Source organism: Pseudorca crassidens, chromosome 13 (assembly GCF_039906515.1).
Source record: "Pseudorca crassidens isolate mPseCra1 chromosome 13, mPseCra1.hap1, whole genome shotgun sequence".
In the NCBI taxonomy this organism is placed as follows: domain Eukaryota; kingdom Metazoa; phylum Chordata; class Mammalia; order Artiodactyla; family Delphinidae; genus Pseudorca; species Pseudorca crassidens.
The window spans coordinates 23,177,286-23,189,342 of NC_090308.1; the positions used below are offsets into that span (position 1 = coordinate 23,177,286).

General features: G+C 35.6%; 1 long non-coding RNA gene across 1 annotated transcript in view; it reads left to right on the forward strand.

Moving 5' to 3' along the window:
* The window catches only part of LOC137204956 (uncharacterized), a 68,943-nt gene that overhangs the window by 30,960 nt on the left and 25,926 nt on the right, over positions 1-12,057 (forward strand). Inside the window, exon 3 of the long non-coding RNA XR_010933928.1 lies at positions 8,438-8,496. This is a non-coding gene — a long non-coding RNA (uncharacterized lncRNA). The remainder of the gene's footprint in view (positions 1-8,437; positions 8,497-12,057) is intronic.

Below are 12,057 nucleotides of genomic sequence, written 5' to 3' on the forward strand. Positions count from 1 at the left end.
CTCCTTCCTTTCTTGGTTCCTGTGCTTCCTTATGGGACCATTTATTTCTGCCTGAGGAAATCCTTCAGCATTTGTCAGGCTGCACTTAGGAAATAGAAAACATACTAGTAATTGAAGCAGGAAGGACTTAACATAAATATTTGTTAATTACTAAAAGAGGTTAAAAAAAAGAATATTACATTGTTCTGAAGTAGCAAATGCAGAAAGCAGCTATTACCTCTAGGGCTGAGAGGGAGAGTGAAGAAGAAAAGAACTAAGAACTTAGATGAGGTCCCTTGCTAATGCAGAGATTCAGGTATTTTTGGCAAGGGAATGGCTACCATAAAAACATGCAGATTGCCAGTGGTAAAGAAACTTGCTGGAGGTTATAAAGAAAACCACATGATAGTGGAAAATCTTTCAGGAGGGCATGACCACAGTTGTTCTGAAGGAGTGACCTGCTTGGTGACGAAAAAGAAATATCCTAGGTGTTGGCCACAGCTTCTCCTTGTGGACAGCTGAAGTGAGTGCTACCTGGCTTCCCAGATGCCACTGTATTGGCTGTCAGGTTGAAAAACAGCACATCAGATACAGGAAGGAAGTGCTTTTCCACTTCTCTGGTTTACAGTGTCTTTCTGTCAAGGACCCTCTCTTAAAGAAAGCTGAAAAAGGTGAAATATCTGTGAGGTCTAGTTCTAGTACCATAAGAAAAGAAGATGAATTATGAGATGAGAGGCAATTTTGTTAATGGGCACAGTTGATCTTTTTGGCACTTCAGTTTCCAAATGCACCCTTCATGTAGTGTGAATTTCCATAAAACAAATAAACAACTTTTTAAAAAGTGTTTTCCTTTGTACAGTGTGAAGTCCTTTCCCTCTCACTACAATGATGAGACTCATAGTTCCAATAGCCATTACTGGATATAATATAATCACTAATCAAATTCAGTCACAGTTCCACCAAATATTCTGTTTTGTGAAGACTAAATTTTGAAAGTAACCAGTGATATATTGTATATAGAATTAAAAGAAATAAAGGGAAAGTATAATTAATATACACTAATAACTATACATATAAATGCAAAGGGAAACTGTATAAAAAACTATAGTCCATATCTCAGTAAATGGTTATGTCTATTGTTAATATTTTTATTTCTTTCTTCTATAAGCTTTCTCTATTCCCTTGCTCTTTGGAAAAAAATATCAACTGGTAAAGATTTTAGTAGGGAGGATGACTAAACTGTCATTCTGAAGGAAGTGAGCCCTCAAAAGGCCTCCCTTTTTTTTTTTTTTTTTTGCTTATCCTATCATTAATCTTTACTATTAGATATAAAAGAACTAAGAGGTACTGCAGATACTCCCAAGGGTCCCATACATATTCCTCTTTGCCCCTATTGTAAAACTGCAAATCTATTTCATAATCATGATCAATCAGCCAAAGCAGAAGAGTAAACCCCTTTTTGTATGTGTTGGGTTGATTTCATAAGGAGCACAAAGTGGCAAGTTGGAAATCTCATCTTCCAATTCAGTGGAACCAGTGTTGTGTAGCTAGGGAGTAGCCTTCCTCCATTAGGAAAAATGAATTCCATGCTAGCAGAACTCAGATAATATAGTCTCCTCACCCCATCTTGCATGACTGAATGGCAAGATGAAAGGTCTTATAGGGGCAGGAATTTTTTCTTCATTTTGTATGAAAATTCTATGCATGTGTGGAGTACAGCTGTGAATGCTTCTGGATCACCATTGTCCCACTGATCTTGCCTGTATGTAAGTTACTCACAAAAAACTTCAAAATTGTACTATATGGAGTTGCATGCTTTTGTTTTTGGTCTTAAAGTTCCTTCTCAGTTCGGAGGATATTATTCAATATCTCCGCCTCCCAACATATGCATTGAAGTGATAACAGGTGAGTCACAGGCAGTAGGTTGAATACATGAAAAGTGGGTTAGTGGAAAAAGTAGACAGTGTTGTTACATGCTTGACTGTGAATGATGAGAAATAAAGTGCTAATGGATTAAAGGAATTTGTTTCTGTGTGTGTGTGTGTGTGTGTGTGTGTGTGTGTGTTTAATTTTAGACAAATTTGAGAGTCTTTATTTTCTGAAGGGAAATGATTAGTGGAGGAAAGATTAAAAATGGAGAAGAGGATAATAATCTATAACAAAAAAGTTCTTACAAACATAGAAAGATGGCAAATCCAAATTATAGGGGAAGAGATTTGTTTACACTTGTGGAAAGGTGACTTTTTATTGAGGTTATAGACCCACAAACCAAAATGTTGGTAGATTTGATTATATACAAATGAATTATTAGTAGCAAATTAGTATTACTGAACATTCTCTTATACTAATTAGTCTGTTGATCAATATATATGTTATTTCTTCTTTAATTTACATATTTAGTCAATTATTTATGGTTCATCAGTTCACTCATTTAGCAAACATTTCTTGACTAGCTACTGTATGTCCAGCATGGTGTTAGCAAATGGGGGTTTAAAAACCTTGATGACTACTATCTCTAAATCTATGGGGAAGCCAAACTTGCTGGAAAGAAACATAAAGAATAAAATATGAAATATAATGAGAGAGTAGTGAAAGGTTAAGTACAAAGTATTGTCAAAGCCTAGGGTGGATCAAGTGAATTGGGAAGGAGGTGAGGGGCAAGAGTGGAAAACAATGCTTCTTTTCTTGATTTATTAGCCAGGAATCAAATTTTCTTTTTAAGTTTGACAACAGACTGATTTTCCAACAGCGTTTTGTGTAACCTTGGGTTAATTTTGGATTTTCACAAGCTGCTACAGAGAAAAGTAGAAAATTATATAGGAGAATACAGGCCTCTGATTCATCCAAAGTAACTGTATTTTGATCTTTTTCATAAAGCGGTCTTGTATAAGATTTTGATATAATAGGTATTTCTGCCATTTAAATAAAAACATTTTAACACTTCTGCCTTAAGACATTTTTTTTTCTTTTTTTTTTTTTTTTTTTTTTGCGGTACGCGGGCCTCTCATTGTTGTGGCCTCTCCCGCTGCGGAGCACAGGCTCCGGACGCGCAGGCTCAGCGGCCATGGCTCACGGGCCCAGCCGCTGCGCGGCATGTGGGATCTTCCTGGACCGGGGCACGAACCCATGTCCCCTGCATCGGCAGGCGGACTCTCAACCACTGTGCCACCAGGAAAGCCCAAGACATTTTTAAGAAGGAAAATGGGATGCAGAGGCATTATCTAATATACTTCAGAGATAATTTTTAAAACAGATTAGATGATTATTTCTGATTTCAAATAATCCATATGATTACTTCATATGGCACAGATAATCAAAGTTTGTATTTCTTTACATACAATGTACAAATTTGAGAAGATGGACTGAGAGGGAATGATAGGTTCTTTAATATGTTTAATTATTTTGATTTTGTTGCCCATTTAAAATAAATTGTAAATGCATATGAATAAAAGTGAGGAAATATACTTCTCTAAGCATTTTTAAGATGTGAAATGTCTAGGAGTTTTAACATTCTAAAAACAATTTTTTGAGTGAAGAATGCCAAAATGCAGCTGGAATATTATTACACTGAAATGTCTGAATGTCTTTAAGAGACAAAAATAAAATAAATGTGCTAATCAGGAAATAGTGCTAGCAACAATTCCAAGAACGAGGAATATGGTATGCAGAAAAACGTGATAATTAGGAATGTGAGGCATTATAATGTTAAAATTGAATCATATTAAAGTTATTAAAGTCAAAACTTATGGTTCCTTAGTAATGTGATTTTCCAAGTCACATTACCCATATGTACTATTTTCTCTTCCTGTTTTGTTTATTTTACCTCTGGTCTTCAGCCATTAAGGCAATATGAATTAAAATTATACTATTTTGTTTTTCAAAAATTGCTTTTTTTTATTCATTAATAATGAAATTATAAAAATGTCAGGCAATTTATCTTTGTTTCAAAAATATATGTGTTCTAGACATACTGTGTAGATGAATTACATTTTGAAGACAAATTTTTTCAATAGGTACTTCCATTTTTTACTTATATTTAGAATGTGCAAAATTGCAGGAATCGCAGGCGAGAGACGCAAGTGGTTAAAGTAAAATGGGCTTGATTATCCTTTCCACATTAGGAAAGACACTAAAATTGCTTCATTTGGGCATTTTAACTGACAAAAAAAAGCAAACAAGGAAAAAGAAAGCAACCAACATTTTTTCATTGCCCTCCCTGTACTCCTTCCAATCTTAGTACAGTACATCCCCCCCACCTTCTTTAATTTCTTTTGAGGAGGAGAATAATTTTAATCTAAATAGCTCAATAAATCTTAATAGCTCAACAGTTTACTTCCTCAGATGCTGGAATCTTCTGAAGATGGAAAGGGGATTTTTCCAACATTAGTAAATAAAATATTTCAGTTTCTACTTAAGTGTAGCTGAGGTGCTTTGTGAACAGGCAAATGCACAGACACTACATTCCTCTGATACTTGCTTGTCATGATTCTCCCATGTTGTGTATCTGATGCAGGAGCAATGAGAGGGGTTCATTGTAGTACATTTTATTTTCCCCATAGTTTATGAATATAGTGTTTTAAAGAAATTTACCTCTCAATCTTCTGAAGCAACAAGAGAAGGGGGAGCAATAAAGGAGAGATATGAATGGCATATAGAAAGGTACCAGTGACCACTCTATCAGGGATCCTGGTTCTTCTAATTTGCCTTTCTATATCTCAGTGGTCAGACATGAGAAACACAGGCTGTGTCTAGTTCAGTCTAAATTTATCTGATGATGTGATCAGTTCCAGCAAGCATTGGATTCTACGCAAATAAAAAAACAATTTTTTTAAGATTTTGAATCAGATACTTTCTCAAATTGACCAATTCATTAAAAATGATTCATTGAGTAGTCCATTGACATGGCAATCATGCAACGAGTGGGAAAATTAAAGAAAAAAAAGAAACTGGCTGGTTATTTTATATATATGTTGGTGATCATTCAAGTTTGATTTGTCACACTCCCTTCCCTGCAGGACCAGACCCAGCTGGCCCTTTTCCTAACAGGTAGACACAGACATAGTCTGTCAAATCTGCTTCAGGCTCAAGTCTCAGATATCAGTGAGTGAAACAAGAGCTATTCTTTGAGCACTTATAGAGTGCTGTGACAAGGAGCTAAAGATTTTAGGAAATATAAATATTCAATGAATTAAACATGACCATGCTCCTCAGTCATCATTCAAAATGATGACAAGACAAGTAACTGCTTATAGATAATTACCAGAAACACTAAAAGGAAGAACCCATAATACAAGATAAATTTAGTTGAGGGACTTCCCTGGTGGTGCAGCGGTTAAGAATCTACCTGCCAATGCAGGGGACACGGGTTCAAGCCCTGATCCGGGAAGATCCCACATGCCGGGGAGCAACTAAGCCCGTGTGCCACAACTACTGAGTCCGTGTGCCACAACTACTGAAGCCCATGCACCTAGAACCCACCACAATGAGAAGCCCATGCACCGCCAAGAAGAGTAGCTCCCACTCGCCGCAACTAGAGAAAGCCCGCACGCAGCAATGAAGACCCAACGTGGCCAAAAATAAATAAATAAAATAAATAATTTTTTTAAAAAATGAAACAAAACAAAAAAAGATAAATTTAGTTGAAATATTATTAATCTTGTAGTCATTTTACAGGTAAATGCAAATATTCAACCTAAAATAGACTAGACAGATGATCATTGAACATGTGCTTAGATATTTGCAAATCAACACAATAATAAAACAAATGTAAGTGAGAATGAAAATATTTTGGAAATAAACACACCTAACCATTTATAAAATCCTTGACCTTGTAATGTGAACAACACCCAGAATTCAAAATTCACAAGAAATTTTCTTTCTCCAAATAAAATAACAATTGAGTGTCAGAAAAATATAAATCACTTTAGAAATGATATTTTGTGAATTAATAACTGAAAAAAACCACTAAATTCAGAAAATGATATTATACTAATTCATTCTTGGAAATTTGACCATTCAATTAATCATCAGAAGAATTACTTTTTGTCAAATTACTATTGGGTAATTCATTTTTTCTGAACTTGTCTACTTACCAGGAGCATATTACATTCTGGAAGTGCTCAGTCTGTCTTAGGCTGAAAGCTTCCTCTCTGTGAGTTCTACTCCAAGGTCTCAGTTCTTAGTTCTGTTCATACTGAAACAATGGCAGTGACTACATCCAGTTACTCATATAATATATAGTATCTAACATATAGCATAAATCATAAGCAATAGTTTTCATGAAGAGTAGAACCACACCAAGTGAGTATTTTAGAAATGTATGTGGATATCTTTGGTTGTGAAAATGTTTGGGGGGATACCACAGGCATTTCATTGGAAGGTTCCTGGGATAAAAGACATCCAGCAATGCATAGGATTTTCCTACAAAATGAAGAATAAATTCCTGCTCCCACAATTATTCATGAAAGATGGGGTGAGAAGACTACATTATTTGCCAATTATTCATGAAAGATGGGGTGAAGAGACTACATTATTTGAATCTGGAACCAACTATATTTTACATATAAGCACAAATAGTTTCTGCAATGTCTTAATATACACTAAATTGTCCAAAACAAAAAAAACCTGTGGGGTAAATTTAAGGTAAATTGTACTCTGTTGTTTGAAACTTTACCCAAAGAAAATCATATTATGGACAGCAATAGCATAGTCATATTACCTCTCATAGTTGAGGTAATAATACCAAACTGTACTAGTCTGTATTTGTCATTGCCAGATTCACATTCATTATATGTATCAGTGTGATCTTCCGACCACTCCATTATACTTCATATATTTCTATGCTTTTAAAATCTGTACAACCATACCTCACAGATATTGCAGGTATGGTTCTAGACCACGGCAATAATGTGAATATCTCAGTAATGCCACACAAAATTTTTGGTTTCCCAGTGCATATAAAAGTTATGTCTACACTATAGTGCAGTCTCTCAAATGTGAAATAGCATTATGTCTTAAAAAAATAATGTACATATCTTAATTAAAATTATCTTATTGCTAAAAACTGCTAACCATCTTCTAACAAAGCAGGGTTGTCACAAACCTTCAATTTATAAAATATGCAATATTTGTGAAGTTCAAGAAAGCAAAGCACAGTAAAAACAGATTTGCCTGTAAGTGTATCAACATGTTTAAAAAATTTGAAATGGAAATGAAAACGTCAATTCTATTTATTTCTATTCTACTTGTCAGAAATTTGTTTCCTCAAAGTTGTTTCTGAAAATACCTGCTATGTTTGAAGCATTTATAATATTCGATAATGATCATTCTACTTATCTTCATGTGTGTACTGGCCATGCTTGCAAGACTTACATTTAAAGCAGTGGGCAGAAAGATTCAGATGAAGGAAATATCAGCATGATGGTTCCAATTTTTCTTAGTGGAACAACATGCATTAAAAATTTAATTTAATGAACTTCAAAGATTTATGAGAATTAGATACTAGTTATGAAACTTGAATTGGCCAATGTGATTTTCAGTTTAGATCTTTGCTGTCAACCCATTAGGATCATTGATCCCTTAGGATTCACAAGTAAACAGAGCTGTACCTGATTTAAATTAGCTTTCTCTTTTATTTGAGAATAACAAAAACACGAATGCAGTGCTCAAATAAAATTGACCCCATGGAACTCTCATCACGTTTATCAGGAAATATTTTTAGCCACTTTCAACAGTTGAATACTGCCCCTTTTACAGGTCCTTTTATATAATAATCAATATATGCATAGAGAATTGATACCAATTCACTTATTTCAAACCAGCCAGAAAAACAGATCAATAAATTATGAACTTTTCTTTGCCTCTTCTCTCAACTTTAACAAAACAATTATTCTAACAACTAAGTCAGCAGCCAATACTGTGATAAAGCTGTGTCTGAGGTCAGAATGTTCTGAAATTGAGAGAGACCCCAGACTCCATGTATTTATTTCCAAGTACGAAGTGAGGAAAATATTATAACTGATATTTTAACACTCTCTCCTAACAATGAATATCAGGAGATGATGCATTTTTCCATCAAGAAACATTATGGTAATTAGCAGGGGAAAATAAGGTATTTGTATCGCTCATTTCTTCTTTCAAAGAGACTATGATGGCAATAGAATTCTTATTAGCTCTATGGGTCTGAAGATGAATACTAATAGCATCTGAAATAATAAAAATAAAATTGCCGTTCATATGAGTATTGTGTAGTGCAAAACATTCATTTTTTATGTAGTATCCAGGCCACTTGGGGACATGGCCTGAGTTAGAACACAACACACTTATTGATCTCATACTAATAAAGGACCTGCTTTTTCAACTCCCCTCTACACGTTTCATGGAACACATTTAACTGAAGTGAGAATAACTTTACTTCTCTAATTTATTTTTCTAAAATATTATTCTTTTATTGTTCCAGTGTAGTTACCTGGTGTCATTAGAGAAGAAAAAAGAAAGGAAAGTTCTATTATTCTCCAGGTCAGTATATCATCCCAGTACTTTCCCTGACTCAAAGTAATATAATGGGGCTTCCCAGGTGGCGCAGTGGTTGAGAGTCCGCCTACCGATGCAGGGGACACGGGTTCGTGCCCCGGTCCAGGAAGATCCCACATGCCGCGGAGCGGCTGGGCCGGTGAGCCATGGCCGCTGAGCCTGCGCGTCCAGAGCCTGTGCTCCGCAGCGGGAGAGGCCACAACAGTGAGAGGCCCGCGTATCGCAAAAAAAAAAAAAAAAAGTAATATAATGACCCCAAGCACCTAGTAGGCAATATTGAGAAGATTTTTACTTAAATACTCATAGAAAAGCTTTGGGTGATATTTCCATTTTAGGATTGGAATTCTAGAGGATATTTATTTCTCTCTGCTTCTGCTTCAATATTTTCCTTGTGATAAAAATATGCCAAATTATTTGCTTAAGTTCCCAATTGTGAGAAAAAGTTATGTATATGAATATGTGACCTATTTATAGTTGGAAGTAGTCTTTTACGGTTTAGTCTCTCTTACAATCACTGACATAATGAAACAAGTCCTTACAGGAAATGTTGTGATGCTGACCCACCTTTCAAAAATAATCTATCAAATAACAGCCCTGGTTTTTTTGTATGGCAATCATGTTGATAAAATCTATTTTGGTCAAAAGATGTAAGTCAGTTTTTGTGTGTCTGTGTGCATTTATTTAATTATTTTTGATGTTTTGCATATGAAAACAGCCATGGTAGTTTTTATTTCTCTGATTTTAGTTTTCTGGCTAACTTCACATTAAACAAATAAATTAGTTAAGTTTAAAGTAATATTATTAGAGGAACTGTTCCAAAAATGTCTGTGAAATTGCATTTCAATACCCATTAGACATGGTTCTTTTCACTAAAAACCTCTCGCCATCATTGAAAATGCTATTCTGTAGCATTAAACAAAAGGCATAATCATTAGGTCCCATTTGTTTATTTTTGTTTTTATTTCCATTTCTCTAGGAGGTGGGTCAAAAAGGATCTTGCTGTGATTTATGTCATAGAGTGTTCTGCATATGTTTTCCTCTAAGAGTTTGATAGTTTCTGGCCTTACATTTAGATCTTTAATGCATTTTGAGCTTATTTTTGTGTATGGTGTTAGGTAGAGTTCTAATCTCATACTTTTACATGTACCTGTCCGGTTTTCCCAGCACCACTTACTGAAGAGGCTGTCTTTTCTCCATTGTATATTCTTGCCTCCTTTATCAAAGATAAGGTGACCATAACTTAAAACCTTTTGCATAGCAAAGGAAACCATAAACAAGACCAAAAGACAACCCTCAGAATGGGAGAAAATATTTGCAAATGAAGCAACTGACAAAGGATTAATCTCCAAAATTTACAAGCAGCTCATGCAGCTCAATAACAAATAACCAAACAACCCAATCCAAAAATGGGCAGAAGACCTAAATAGACATTTCTCCAAAGAAGATATATAGGTTGCCAAGAAACACATGAAAGAATGCTCAACATCATTAATCATTAGAGAAATGTAAATCAAAACTACAATGAGATATTATCTTACACTAGTCAGAATGGCCATCATCAAAAAATCTACAAACAATAAATGCTGGAGAGGGTGTGGAGAAAAGGGAACACTCTTGCACTGTTGGAGGGAATGTAAATTGATACAGCCACTATGGAGAACAGTATGGAGGTTCCTTAAAAAACTAAAATTAGAACTACCATATGACCCAGCCATCCCACTACTGGGCATATACCCTGAGAAAACCATAATTCAAAAAGAGTCATGTACCACAATGTTCATTGCAGCACTATTTACAATAGCCAGGAGATGGAAGCAACCTAAGTGTCCATCATTGGATGAATGGATAAAGAAGATGTGGCACATATATACAATGGAATATTACTCAGCCATAAAAAGAAATGAAACTGAGTTATTTGTAGTGAGGTGGATGAACCTAGATTATGTCATACAGAGTGAAGTAAGTCAGAAAGAGAAAGACAAATACTATGCTAACACATATATTTGGAATCTAAGAGAAAAAAAAATGTCATGAAGAACCTAGGGATAAGAAGAGAATAAAGACACAGACCTACTAGAGAATGGACTTGAGGATACGGGGAGGGGGGAAGGGTAAGCTGTGACAAAGTGAGAGAGTGGAATGGACATATATACACTACCAAACGTAAAATAAATAGCTAGTGGGAAACAGCCACATAGCACAGGGAGATCAGGTCGGTGCTTTGTGACCACCTAGAGGAGTGGGATAGGGAGGGTGTGAGGGAGGGAGATGCAAGAGGGAAGAGATATGGGAACATATGTATATGTATAACTGATTCACTTTGTTATAAAGCAGAAACTAACACACCATTGTAAAGCAATTATACTCTAATAAAGATGTTTAAAAAAAAGGCATAATCAAAATAAAGCTTGGTTTTCAATCACTGAGTTACAGCTACCTCAAATAAACATCAGAACACAGTTAAAAAGAATTGAATTCTTCAGCTTGACCCACTGACGATTTCAGTTCTTTTCTTCGCATTTCAAAAGTTTCATTAGGGAACACAAGACTTAAGTTGACTCTGATTTCAGGAATCTGTATGGAAGTGGCTTACTAGAAAATGTTAGGGAGGTGAGGAGGATTGACCTCTGGGAGACAGAAGGGGTGGAGAGAATGGTTACTAGGGAAATCCCTTCCTGATGTCCACATCTGTGGAACAGAAGTAAAAATGGGGAAGGCTATGGAAGGTAGCCTGGTACAGAGTCATCACCCCAACAGCCCAGTAGGGAGGTACCTTGCCTCAGAGACCCTGGTATGGGCCCAGCTCCAAAGGCTCTACTATTCACAGAAAGAGCTCTGATGCTGTTAAGGAAGCATAATTTTTCTGGAAGCAGATAGCTCCAAAGAGGCTCCAGGAAGGACTTACTGCCTAAATCCTTTTAGCTGTTTGATTTGAATGAGTATACTCAGAAGCAGGTGGTGCAACCCGCTGCAATCCAGACCTAAGAATATATGGGTTGTTATCTCCAAGAAATAATGAGTTTTTCATTATCTGCTACTATAGTTGTATATGCAGGCTACATATTTATATAGGCAGAGCAGAGGAGAGAACCCTTATATTCTATAATTATAAACATTCTTGCTTATTACGATGGTCTTCCCATGGCTCAGTTCTCTCTGCTCCAAAAGAGGACCCTTCCTATGACAGTCAATTTGCCAGCTGAATTGAGAAGTGTGAGATAAAGTCAGACAAAATTTATCAAAAATATATTCCTCGTGGCATAGACATTCTGGAGGGGAGAAATATTCTATATAGCACCCAGGGATCGAGACTCACCAATTTTATATGATATGTCTACAACTGGATAAGTTGTAATAATTTCTTCGGGAAATGTTCTTTGGCATTAAAGATGGAGTTAGTACCTACTTACAGAAAGCAGCTTATAAACAAATAAATAAATAAATTTTAAAAATTCACAAGAACAGAAACAAAAACCTTGGGCCTGGAGAGGTCTTTCTCAGATTTGAAGGGACACCTATGACAGACTTGGTTGGGTAGTTAAAATG